The 14220-nt window shown below is 49.2% G+C and overlaps 1 protein-coding gene across 1 annotated transcript in view; it reads left to right on the plus strand.

The window, feature by feature from the left end:
• Window positions 1-14220, plus strand: part of mocos (molybdenum cofactor sulfurase) — a 421047-nt gene that overhangs the window by 169053 nt on the left and 237774 nt on the right. The window lies entirely within an intron of this gene.

The raw sequence follows: 14220 nt of genomic DNA on the forward strand, positions 1-14220 counted from the left end.
CACGACTACTGATTCCCTGCTCCATATCATTTGAAAATGTTGCAAATAACAGCAGCTCAGAGTTGTGAAACGGCACTGGTTATTTTTTTTCTCCAATAGACCAATTTCTATTTATCACCAGTTTTTGTCATCTTGTTAAGCCAGTTCTCAGACGAGGAGGAACGTAACAGACATCTACAGACGCTGAAAGATGCCCTCGTACGAACGGGATATGGCGCTCGACTCATCGATCGACAGTTCCAACGCGCCACAGCAAAAACCGCACCGACCTCCTCAGATGACAAACACGGGACACAACCGACAGAGTACCCTTTGTCATCCAGTACTTTCCCGGAGCGGAGAAACTACAACATCTTCTTCGCAGCCTTCAACACGTCATCGATGAAGATGAACATCTTGCCAAGGTCATCCCCACACCCCCACTACTTGCCTTCAAACAACCGCGCAACCTCAAATACACCATTGTTTGCAGCACACTACCCAGCCTTCAGAACAGTGACCACGACACCACCCAACCCTGCCATGGCAATCTCTGCAAGACGTGCCAGATCATCAACATGGATACCACCATTACACGTGAGAACATCACCCACCAGGTACGTGGTACATACTCGTGCGACTCGGCCAACGTTGTCTACCTCATACGCTGCAGGATAGGATGTCCCGAAGCGTGTACATTGGCGAGACCATGCAGACGCTGCGACAACGAATGAACGGACATCGTGCGACAATCACCAGGCAGGAATGTTTCCTCCCAGTCGGGGAACACTTCAGCAGTCAAGGGCATTGAGCCTCTGATCTCCGGGTAAGCGTTCTCCAAGGCGGCCTTCAGGACACGCGACAATGCAGAATCGCCAAGCAGAAACTTATAGCCAAGTTCCGCACACATGAGTGCGGCCTCAACCGGGACCTGGGATTCATGTCGCATTACATTCATCCCCCACCATCTGGCCTGGGCTTGCGAAATCCTACCAACTGTCCTGGCTTGAGACAATTCACACCTCTTTAACCTGGGGTTACCCCTATCTCTGGATCTGTAAACACTTAATTCACGGCAAATGCTTGCATTCTAAGCATTGTCTTGCATCTTTGAATTTGTCTATATATATGTTTCTGGAACATACCTCTTCATTCACCTGAGGAAGGAGCAGTGCTCTGAAAGCTAGTGTTTGAAACAAACTTGTTGGTTTTTAACCTGGTGTTGTAAGACTTCTTACTGTGCTCACCCCAGTCCAACGCTGGCATCTCCACATCAAGTTCTCAATCAAGCAGTGCAATTTGTCAACTCGGGGCAGTTTTGCATGGCCAATCCACCAGCACATATTTGGACTGTGGGAGGAAACCGGAACACCCAGAGGAAACCCACGCAGACACAGCAAATCCCACACAGTCACCCGAGATTGAAATCAAACCCGGTTCCCTGGCACTGTGAGGCAGCAGTGCTAACCATTGCACCACCGTGCCTTCCCCTAGTAGGTTTCAAGGGCTCCGCAGTGTGTAGGCAAAAGTAAAACAATTGTTTTGACTAATTGATGGTGGCACTCATTCTGAAATTGGTACACCTCCCACAATGTGCTGCCATATAGTGAGAGTGAGGTCAATTTAAATTGTTTTTCAGAGTGGTTCACAGCACAATTGCCCAGAGGAAGTTTGCACTTCTGGGCAATTGTCGTGCAAACTCTTACCTGTAAAGCTCCCAGCACATTTTTGGGGTAACCCTAAATCCAATGCTGGGGAGTTTGGAAGCTATGGCCCAATGTTGTTTTTTGTTTTATCTTTCGCAGTAATATCAAGTTGAAGATAAAACGGTCATGTTGTCCCAGCCATTCATCATGTTCCAGGCTATACAACATGTTCATGTTGGGCAGCACGGTAGCCTTGTGGATAGCACAATTGCTTCACAGCTCCAGGGTCCCAGGTTCAATTCTGGCTTGGGTCACTGTCTGTGCGGAGTCTGCACATCCTCCCCGTGTCTGCGTGGGTTTCCTCCGGGTGCTCCGGTTTCCTCCCACAGTCCAAAGATGTGCAGGTTAGGTGCATTGGCCATGCTAAATTGCCCTTAGTGTCCAAAATTGCCCTTAGTGTTGGGTGTGGTTACTGGGTTATGGGGATAGCGTGGCGGTGTTGACCTTGGGTAGGGTGCTCTTTCCAAGAGCCGGTGCAGACTCGATGGGCTGAATGGCCTCCTTCTGCACTGTAAATTCTATGATAATCTATGATAACCAGTTGTGGTGCACTGCTTAAGGTTAAATGCGGCACAGGTTTTGTTCTTGTAACCTGTTTCACACGGCTGCTTCAGTGAATTTGTTTGTATTTTCACCCCTCCCTTCAGGTTGTTTGTGTTTGGGTATCCAATCCAGGAGTGTTGAAATTCATCATGATTAATAAATGATGATGTTCCACAGCATGTTTTAGATTCCAAAATAGTTCCCGGTTTGTCACCTTGTGATACAGTAGTTGCCAATTAAAAATTTGCCTCACTTAATTGAGATCTTTAAAATGGTAAACGCATTAGATAGGATAAATAAAGAATCTTTCTCTAGCTTTTGATTTCTAAGTGTGCTCAGCTGAATTTAAATATTTTAAAATTTGTAAATTATAGGTTGTGGAATTTGGATTAAATATCCAAAGTGGGTCGACTAGATTTGTCGTTACAATGTGACATAAAACTGAAGTGATTTAAATTAGATTTAAATATGTAAATCATCTTATTGAAGCAGTTGCAAATATGTCTGGATCACTGGATTTCCAGTTAGCACAGTAAAGATAAAACTGTGGAATTTCACACCTCCATCTATTATTTTGATAGATTGCAGATTAGAGCTGCATTTCATGCAAGCAAAGAATGTTTTGATTCAGTTTACTTGAAAGATGGTGGAAAAGATGTACTTTGAAATGTTGGATGCTGCAACCTATCAAAATAATAGATGGTGGTGTGAAATTCCACTGTTTTATCATCATTGTGAGAAAGGATTTGGAGTCAGTTATAGCAGTAAATCTTGACAAGGACACAGTTGCATTTTATGACAGTTGTTAATGCATCATATTATGTAAGATTTTGAGTCTATTGTTTCTGCTTAAATGTACATCAACTCTCCCTTTCTGCTCAGCTGAATGCTTCATTCTTTACTGTCTGGGCAGCATGGTAGCATGGTGGTTAGCACAATTGTTTCACAGCTCCAGGGTCCCAGGTTTGATTCCCGGCTTGGTTCACTGTCTGTGCGGAGCCTGCATGTCCTCCCCGTGTGTGCGTGGGTTTCCTCCGGGTGCTCCGGTTTCCTCCCACAGTCCAAAGATGTGCAGGTTAGGTGGATTGGCCATGATACATTGCCCTTAGTGTTCAAAATTGCCCTTAGTGTTGGGTGGGGTTACTGGGTTATGGGGACAGGGTGGAGATGTGGGCTTGGGTAGGGTGCTCTTTCAAAAGAGCCGGTGCAGACTCGATGGGCCGAATGGCCTCCTTCTGCACTGTAAATTCTATGATTAACTGGAAATCTAGTGATCCAGACATATTTGCATCTCATTCAATAAGACGATTTACCTATTTAAGGCAGGGACAGAGTGTGACATAGCAAAATTTGCGGATGATATTAAAATAGTGGGAAAACAGGCTGTGAAGAGGAGATAAAGAGTTTACAGACGGATATATATAGGCCAGGAGAATGGGCCAAAATTTGACAGATGGAGTTTAATGTAGATAAGTGCGAGGTTATCCATTTTGGTCAAAGAAATAGAAAGGCAAATTATTATCCAAATGAAAAGCAGATTCAAAATGCGTGTGCGCCAAGGGATGTGGGTGTCTTTGGGTGCAATTCTGTGAAAACATTTCTAAGTGTGATAGCGAGCGGAAATTGACGCAAGCTTCCCGGAGCTCGGCACAGTGAAACTGGAGCCATCTGGGATTGCCACTTACAACTAGGGACAGAGAAACTCGCAAAGCCTAACGGGTAAAATGGACAAAGCAAGATTCAGGCAGGCTCAGAGCCTGAAATGTACATTTGCAAGCAAGTAGTCCAGATAGTTTCGAAACTCCAACCAATTAGCATTTTGATGGGCCGATTAGCATTTGATGGCCCATCTTCACCAAGACAAAGGACTGGTACTCGAGAGACCGGGACAGTCCCAGACATTTCGGCGCCACTCCCTGTTCAGGGAAAGCGTAAACAACGGGGTCAGTGACTGCTTGGGACATGCCCAGCCATCCAGATCCCCACCCATTTATTGGTGAGGAATCGAACAGAGTGATCAGGGATCACCCAATTAGTGGGGTCCAAACTGAAGGACTGCCCGTAAAAGCGCGAAAACCCCCAATATAAAAAGAGAGTTCGCCATATGTTCGTCCTCTCTTGGACCTGGCACCCCGGCTACGACCATTTTCCAATCTCAGCAACACCAGAAGCAAGTCCAAGTTCAACGCTCGCGACCAGAAGGATGAGCCCAACTGAGCAACAGTTACTCTTTGATCGATAGCCGGTTGAACCTTGTGGTGGTATCACTTGATAGCTGACGAGTCTGAGCATTAGACCATAGATATCAAAAGAAAGGAAGGCAAACTCACTGATTGCCATAATTGGAACAGAGCGACAGGAAAAGGGAAAAAGGCAACACAACGCAATTCAATGTTAATTGGCTCATTTAACAAGGCCTCACGGACTCCTCATTGCAAATGAAGGCTTGGCAGCTGATTCGCCGAGACCGTGCTCACCAGCCAACCGCTAACAAGGTCGAGCAGCACTTAAGCTGCACTTGCTCAGCCAACCTCAGCCAGCTCACAATAACGGCGCCGAGGAGACCAGCCCCAAGATTCGGGGACGCTGACCTGGGGAGGCTACTAGACGCCTGGAGGCCAGAAGGAATGTCCTGTTCACCCGAGGGTCCTGGAGAGTCAGCCATAAGGCAACCAGTGCTGCCTGGGATGAAATGGCAGCAGTTGACAGCTCAGGGAGTGTGACCAGGAGGACTGTGACAGTGCAGGAAGAAGGTCAACGACCTACACTGGGCAGCACGAGTGAGTAGACCCCAACGCTTCCCACATCCCTCCAAGAGAGCATCCACCCCCCTAACTCCCCATGCGAGCCCCCAAATCTCCCTCCACCCCTTCCCCCTTCAAACACCCCAACCCCTCCTTCATACACCCCTCTCCCACCACTGTAAACCATGCATGTGGCTAACGGTGCCCCTTCTGTGTCTCCTCAGAAAAAGCTCTCCCATAATCAGCGGTAGAGAGCCCAGACTGGCGACTGGCAGGGGGTGCTAGAATTAGGAATCCTCACTTCCTTTGAGAAGCGGGCCCTGGAGGTGACTGGTGTGGCTGAGGACAGATCGGTCACCAACGCAGAGGCTGGCGGATGCTGCGGAGGTGAGGAACCACTGTTCTCCACCCGGAGGACCTGTCAAATGTGAATTGTTATTGCCTTACTGACTGACCCATCCCTCCCACTGACCACATGTCCATTCTCCCGCTGGTCCGCCAGGCGACGGTGCCAGCCCATCCCGGATGGATGCGCTCCTGACTCCAAGTAGAACACTCCGGAGGAGAGCTCCGAGGATGCAACTGTTATAGTTGCGGCACAGCTGCCATTCCTACCCTCCACCAGTGCAGATATACAAACTACGGTGGGATATGTTTGTGGACAAACTTCTGGGCCACAATCTGGTGAGCACCACACTGCTGATGATGCACATAAGGTGGAGGCAGGAAACCCCCAGCAAGACAGCAGTCAAAGGGCTGCTGGATCCCAGGACCCAGCTGGGTCCCACCCTGATGCTGAGCCTGCGGTACAGAGGTACCCAGAGCTGATTGAAAGATAGGGTGCAGCCGAGACATTCAGGGGGAGATGCCAGTGTCACTCCAGCACATCCATAGCTGATTGGAGGGAGTCCCATAGGCTATGGGCGCAGGAGATGCCGCCGGCAATGCGTGGCACCGAGGCCAACACTGCTAGGGTGGTGACCGCAGTAGGCATGGCTGAGGCGCTACAGAGCATGTCCCAGTCACTGAGGAGCATCGCCAGATGATGCAGGGGCAGTCAGGGCTCGATCCAGCTGCCCCTCTCTCCCAAGGCGAACCCGAATGCCCTATGGGCACAGATCGGAAGGAGGGCGCGCTGACTGCCAACCCGGACCCTCGCTTGGAGTGGCGATGGTGGCCACCAGCTCCCCAATATTTCACCACTCTGATGAGGCTGTGTCTCGAGGTCAGCACACGGGACAGGGCGTGCCGCCAGCAAATGAGCCGGGGCCCTCCGGCCTCAGAGCCCTCAGAGGACACCCGCCAGGGGCTTCGAAGGCCATGGCATGAGGTAGGCAGTTGGCTGCTGCCACCTCAGATGTGCATCCTGAGGAAACACCTAGAAGTGATGGCAGAGCTAGGAGGGCCAAGCACGTTGAGAATCACTGAGGACACCTGGAGAGGGGGTAGAGGGAGGTAGGTAGGGGATGGGGAGGGAGGGGGCGGTGGAATAGGGTCACATTAGAGTCCGATCATGTGATGTACCGATGATGTCATCGGAAGTTTAGCGGGCAAACAGTCAGCCTATCTTTACAAACTGTGAGAAAACACCTTTCCAATAAAGCTCTTGTTTGTACTGTTATAGTTTACAAGCCTATCCTTTAAAAATACCACACCTTCCCTTCATAATCTCCCAAAAAAACACAATCGAATATATTGATGCCGCAAATGGTTCGCCAGCCGATTCACTGGGACCGCGCTCTCCAGCGCCCCGCTAATAAGTTTGAGCAGCACTCACACAGCCCACCCCACTCAGCTCGCAGCTGTGGTGCCGAGACAACCAGACCCATGATTTGGAGATGCGGACATGGGGAGGCACATAATGTGGTCGAGGCCAGGAGGGATGTCCCCAAGGGTCCCAGAGGTGAGCCTGGGATGAAATGGCAGCGGCCAGCAACTCAGGAAGCATGACCAACAACCTACACCAGGATGCACGTTTGAGTTGCACCCCCCTTCCCGAATCCCTCCCACCCCACACAAACCCCCCCAACCCTCCCTTCACCCCCCCCAACCTTTGCTTCCCCCCCCTGCCCTCGCTTCACCCTCCCCACCCTTCCTTCACACACCCCAAGCCATCCCTTCACCACCCCCCCCCACCCTCCCCTCCCCCCAACCCTCCCTTCACCCCCCCAACCCTCTCTTCACACCCCCAGGATGTTGATTGTGGGGAATTCAGTGATGGTGATGCCATTGAATAGGCAGCACGGTAGAAATATTGGGGAGCTGGTGGCCACCATCGCCACTCCAAGGATCGCACTGTGGCTTCACAGCGACAGGGTCCCAGGTTCGATTCCCCGCTAGGTCACTGTCTGTGCGGAATCTGCACGTTCTCCCCGTGTCTGCGTGGGTTTCCTCCCGGTGCTCCGGTTTCCTCCCACAGTCCAAAGACGTGCAGGTTAGGTGGATTGGCCATGATAAATTGCCGTTAGTGACCAAAAAGGTTAGGAGGGGTTATTGGGTTACGAGGATAGGATGGAAGTGGGAGCTTAAGTGGGTCGGTGCAGACTCGATGGGCCGAACGGCCTCCTTCTGCACTGTATGTTCTATGTTCTATGAATGACGAGGGGCGATGGTTTGATTCCCTCTTATTGAAGATGGTCATTGCCTGTCACTTCTGTGGTGCGACTGTTACCTGCCACTTGTCAGCCAAGTCTGGATGTTATCCAGTTCTTGCTGCATTTGCAAGTGGACTTCAGAGTCTGTGGAATTGCAAATGGTGCTGAACATTGTGCAATCATCAGCGAACGTCCCCACTTCTGACCTTATGTTGGAAGGAAAGTCATTGATGAAGCAGTTGAAGGGCCTAGGACACTACCCTGAGGTACTCCTTCACTGATGTCCCGGGACTGAGATGCCGACCTCCAACCACCACAACCATCTTCCTTTGTGCTAGGTATGACTCCAACCAGTGGAGAATTTTCCTCCTGATTTCTATTGACTCCAGTTTAACGAGGGCTCCTTGATGCCATACTTGATCAAATGCTGCCTTGATGGCAAGGGCAGTCACTCTCACCTCACCTCTGGAGTTCAGCTCTTTTTTCCATGTTTGAACCAAGGCTGTAATGAGGTCAGAAGCTGAGTGACCCTGGCGGAACCAAACGAAGCGTTAATAAATCTGATATTGCCAAGAAAGTGCTGCTTGATAGCACTGTTGATGACTCCTTCCGTCACTTTTCTGATGATTGAGAGTAAACTGATAGGGCGGTAATTGGCCAGATTGGGTTTGACTTACTTTTTGTAGAAAGGATATACCTGGACAATTTTCCACATTATCAGCTAGATGCCTGTGTTGTGGCTGTGTTGGCTCGGCTAGGGACATGGCTACATTCTGTAGTTCAAGTTTTTAGTATACAGTCGGGATGTTTTCAGGGCACATAGCTTTTGCAGTATCCATTTCCTTCAGCTGTTTCTTGATATCACATGGAGTGAATTGAATTGGCTGAAGACTGGTATCTGTGATGCTGGAGACCTCAGGAGGAGGCCGCGATGGATCAACTACTTGGCACTTCTGACTGAAGTTGGTTGCAAATGCTTCAGCCTTGGCTTTTGCACTGATGTGCTGGGCTCCCTCATTATTAAGGACAGAGATATTTATGAAGCCTTGTCCTCCAGTTAGTTGTTTATTTTTCATGGTGGGTATGGCAGAACTGATGAGTTTTGATCTGATCTGTTGGTTGTGGAATCACTTGTGGGAGAGCTCTGTCTATCAATTGCTGTTTTTCCTGTTTGACATGCAAATAGTTTTATGTTATAACGTCAGGAGTTGAAACCTCATTTTTAGGTATGCCTGGTGCTGATACTGGTATGCCCTCCTGCACTCCTTATTGGTCCAGATAAAACCTGAACTGTGAAGTTGCAGCTCTCAAGAAGGTTGAACAGATTGTGAGTTTTCTCTCAAAAAGATAAGGTGGAGAAGTGACTTGACAGAGCCCTTGAGAATTATGAGGGTTTGATAAGATGGATGTAGAAGAAATATTTCCAGTATAGGTAGTCAAATATTAGGAGCCATGAATATAAAATAGTCACTTAAAATCCAGTGGGAAATTCAGCAGAAACCTCTTCACACAGGACACTGGTCCAGCTCAAAGTTGATACAGTTAGCTGCCCGGGCATACAGGGCGGCCGTGATCTCACAGATACACTTGTGGGCTATAGCTTGTGATGTGCCGCACAAGTCCCCGCTTGAGCTTTGGAACGAACCAGTGGCATAAATGTTCAGGACTTGGCACAGATGCCGCACTGTCTGTTGAGATGGAGTCTCCTGCAGCACATACTGTCCATCATCTCCCCAAAAGACCAACAGCGCCTCTATACCTTGGGCCATCGATGACGTTTCCCTCTGGGTCTTCAGGGTGCGCAACGGGCCCCTGCTCGTGGGATACCACTTCCAGCCTGTGTCAATCTGCTGCCTTCTCTGGTATCTTGCCTGCCACCAGCACCATGAGGGTATCCTCTGCAGAATCAACAACACCAGTCATTCTGGCCTCTGTAGGAACTGGAGAAGGAGAGAGATCAACAATCAGTTCGGGCTTCCACCCAAGTCTCCCCCACCCTTACGTGTCCCGCCTTCTCTCAGAATGCCATCCACCGAGCTGCAGGAGGTCCAGAAGGTTAGGGGCTGGTTTAGCACAGTGGGTTAAACATCTGGCTTGTAATGCAGAACAAGGCCAGCAGCGCGGGTTCAATTCCCGTACCGGCCTCCCCGAACAGGCGCCGGAATGTGGCGACTAGGGACTTTTCACAGTAACTTCATTGAAGCCTACTTGTGACAATTATTATTATTATTAAGAGAGCAAGAGCTCCCCTTCCCCTTCTCCATCTCTAGTAGCAAGTCATCTTACCATCCTCCCTTTCCTTACTCCATGCCACAAAAGCAAAGAAATGGCAGCAAACAAACACACAGCCTCCAGGCAGGTGCAGCTGCAAGCAGCAACAAGCAACAAACACCACTCAATCAGATCAATCTGTCTTTCTCGCCAGCAGCGTGTTATGACTGTGGGGTGAGCTTTTTTTAGGTACGTGGCTGCCAGCCTACTCTTGCAACATAGAGGAGAGGGGCATTGTGAGCATTATGGCACCCAATGAAATCCAGCCCTTGGTGTTTTTCCCTAATTCCTTGACTTAAAATTACTCTTTTGGTGTCATATGGTAAAAAGATGCCCAGTGGGATTATTGCTTATCTCATATTACACCAGTGACTGAGTTAAGAGTCTTCAATAAAGATTCTTGAACAGTTCAAATGTTGTGTTTGTTACTTGGGTTTGTGTGCGTGCATGTTCTATTTCTGTGTAATTTATTTTGGAAATAATTTTGGCTATTAGTTTTAAATTACATGTAATAGTCTGGCAGAGCAATTATCTCTTGTGGGCAGATGATGTAGTTTCTGGTATCCAGTTACATGATAAAAAGGTTAATACTGTGACATGTTACATACAATCCATATCATGTGTAGATTTGCAAGTTTCAGTTTATGATGGTGTAAAATGCATTTTTACTGTCAAAACAGGTAAAGAATGTTGAGAGTCCAGATTATAACCGTATCCAGCCATGGGATACAGCTGACATTGTGAAGTGTCCAGGAAGATCAGCATTCTGAAAAGAGTTGATCTGCTAGCTATTGGTTACTCTGTACACAATAATTCAGTTGGCTGGATCAGTTCCTCGTGTAAATGTTGATGTTGCAAACTGAAAGAATACAGATGAGTGAGGTGCTGCCAGATAGCAGATGAGCTGCTTTTACAAGCATTGATGTCATCAGCCGGTTCATAAATTGATACAATTGTAGGAGGCATTTGCAAAGTAATTAATTCACTCTGCATATGCCTATGCCTTTCATGCAAAACAAAAGTTTGCATAATTATTTCCTGGTAAAACAATCAAGTGCCTGCGATGAAGGAGTGTCTAGGAACAATAACAGAAAAGGGAAAGGTTATGATTCATTGAAATTTGATAATGTTGTCACTAAGCGAATGAGGAGAGATTTCTTTATGTTGTTACGGTATGGAATTCTTTGCTGTAGCGAATAGTTGAGGTAGAGATTATTGCATCTTTTAAAGAAAGTTAGGTAAATATTTGAAGCAGAGGATAATAAATGAGGAGAGCACAAGACATTGGGTTGTTTTTGAATTGCTTTTTCAAAAAGCCAGCACAGACACAATGGGTTGAATGGTCTCCTGTACCATAAAACCGATTGTGGAGTCAATAATAATTATCTCAAAGCAATAAAATAATCCCACAATTCAGATGTTGTTTTAAATCAAGTGAAATAGAAGTGGGTTGTGAGCACATTCTGAATTTTGAGATTAAATTACAAACTTTTAATCATTATGGGGGCGATTTTGGGTCTGCATTAGCCATCAGCATAAATAGTGTGCAGACCGAAAATCTCACGGGAGTCAGGAAACGGGATTCTCACCGGTGAGATTTTGTTTCCCAATTTTCTATGCCCCTCACCTATGACATAATGAGTGAAGGAGTTTATTTTTAGCGCAGATCGGATCGCCCTTAAAGATGGTACCCCAATCTCTGTGCAACCGGCGTTGCTGACTCAATCAGCCCCCTCCCCCAGAGTGATGGTGAAAGCCATGCACTCAGATTATCTGTGCAGAGTGTGGTGAGCCACATATGGCTATTGTATATACTCACTGTTGTTCTATTATTACTATTGTCATCGACATCCACTATTGTATATACTTACTGTTGTTGCTGTTACTGTTGCTGTTGAATTGTTGTGTTGATGCTGCTGTTGGCTCCGCCTGTGGCTCCGCCCCTCTGAGGAGGTATATAACCGGCCGATCCAAGACAGGCTCTCAGTGCGGGAGAAGCTACAGGTTGGCACACATCTAGTTGATTAAAGCCACTGTTCTTTGGTACAAACTGTCTCGACTGAATTGATGGTCATCAATTTAATCAACTAGTTTTTTTTCACAATGGACGCTGTTCTGAAACCTGATCATCTTGAACTCGACCCGCAGGCAGCTGAAGCTACGGCTATTTTCGAGCATTGGCTCAGTTGCTTCGAGGCCTACCTCGACTCCTCAGCCGCCGTGGTCTCCCTGGTACTCAAACAGCGTCTCCTCAACGCCCGGATGAGCCACAGGTGTTTTTGGCTAATCAGGGACACGGCCTCGTACACTGATGCAGTGGAGCTGCTCAAAGGACAGTTTGTGAGGCCAGTGAACAAGGTACTCGCTCGACACCTCCTGACCACGTGGCGTCAGCGCCAGAGTGAGTCGCTGGCTGAATATCTGCATGAACTGAGGGTACGCGTCCGGAGTTGTAACTGCCAGACGGTCACGGCAGTACAGCACGCAGAGCTGATGATCCGAGACACCTATGTGGCAGGAGTCAGGTCCAGCTACATCCGGCAACGGCTTCTCAAGAAAGGGTCCCTCGACCTCGAGGAGACGGTGAAACTAGCTACCTCACTGGAAGTGGCCTTCCAGAGCATGGAGGCCTTTCCATCCGACCACACGGCATCCTCGGGGGCGTCAGCGGCGCAGGCATCACCCCCCCCCTGCCCCCCCCCCGCTGACGCTTACCCCTCTGCGAAGAAGTCAATAAATGGCTGCCACCTTCGGGCGAACCCTAATAGCGAACCTCTCAAGGCGAACTTGACTTTCTCTAGGCCAAGAAAACTCGCCATGTCCGAGAGCCATACCTCAGCCCTCGGGGGCTTTGAGTCCCTCCATGCTAACTGTATTCGTCGCCGGGTTACCAGGGAAGCAAAGGCCAGAACGTCGGCCTCTCTCTCTTCCTGGACTCCCGGGTCCTCCGAAACCCAAAAGATTGCCACCTCAGAGCCCATTACCACCCCAGTTTTCAATACCTGGGACATTACATCTGCGAATCCCTGCCAATACCCCCTGAGTTTAGGGCACGACCAGAACATGTGTACATGGTTAGCCGGCACTCCGGCGCATCTAGCACACTTGTCCTCCAGCCCGAAGAATTTGCTCATCCGGGCCACCATCATGTGGGCCCAGTGCACGACCTTAAACTGGATCAGGCTGAGCCTGGCGCATGTTGCGATCGTGTTTACTCTGCTCAGGGCTTCTGCCCAGATACCGTCCTCCATCTCCCCCCGAGCTCCTCTTCCCACTTAAGTTTCAGGTCCTCGGTCTGCGTATCCTCAGCTCCCATTTGTTCCTTGTAGACGTCTGAGACTCTACCCTCTCCCACCCCTCCACTACAAACTACCCTGTCCTGCCTCCCCTTCGGCGAGAGACACGGGAAGGATAGCACCAGTCTGCGTACAAAATTCCGCACCCGTAAGTATCTAAAGCCGTTCCCACTCGCCAGCCCAAACTTCTCCTCCAGCGCCCTCATGCTTGGAAAGCTTCCTTCCAGGAACAGATCCCCCATCCTCACAATCCCCGCCCTCCTCCACAGTCGATACCCACCGTCCATGTTCCCCGGGGCAAATCGGTGGTTGCCGCATATTGGGGTCCTCACCAATGCTCTTACCTCCCCTATATGCCTCCTCCACTGGCCCCAGATCCGAAGAGCCGCCACCACTATCAGGCTGGTGGAGTACCGTCCTGGCGGAAGCGGCAGAGGCGCCGTGACCAGGGCTGCCAAGCGTGTGCCCCTGTACGAAGCAGCCTCCATCCGCTCCCAAACCGACCCCGCACCAACCATCCATTCCTTATCATCGTTATGTTGGCCGCCCAGTAATAGTTGCTGAAGTTCGGCAACGCCAGCCCCCCTTCTCCTCTGTTCCCTTCAAGCATCACCCTCTTCACCCGTGGGGACTTCCCTGCCCATACAAATCCCAGAATAATTTTATTCAGCCTCTTAAAGAAGGACCATGGGATAAAGATGGGGAGACACTGAAAAACAAATGAACCGCGGGAGAATTGTCATCTTAACAGTCTGCACCCTCCCTGCCAATGACAGCGGGAGCGCATTCCACCTCCGGACCTCCTCCCTCACTCGTTCCACCAGTCGGGACAGGTTGAGCTTATGCAACTTGCCCCAGTCCTGTGCCACCTGAATCGCCAAATATCGGAAACTCTCCCCCACTAGCCTGAATGGCAACCCCTTCAGCCTACTATCCTGCCCCCTCGCCTGAATTACAAACAACTCGCTCTTAGCCATGTTCAGTTTGTATCCGGAGAACCGGCCAAATTCCCTCAGGGTTGCCATAATACCATCTATCCCCATCATTGGGTCCGATACATATAACAGCAGATCGTCTGCGTATAACG

The sequence above is a fragment of the Scyliorhinus torazame genome, chromosome 6, assembly GCF_047496885.1.
Source record: "Scyliorhinus torazame isolate Kashiwa2021f chromosome 6, sScyTor2.1, whole genome shotgun sequence".
Lineage (NCBI taxonomy): Eukaryota > Metazoa > Chordata > Chondrichthyes > Carcharhiniformes > Scyliorhinidae > Scyliorhinus > Scyliorhinus torazame.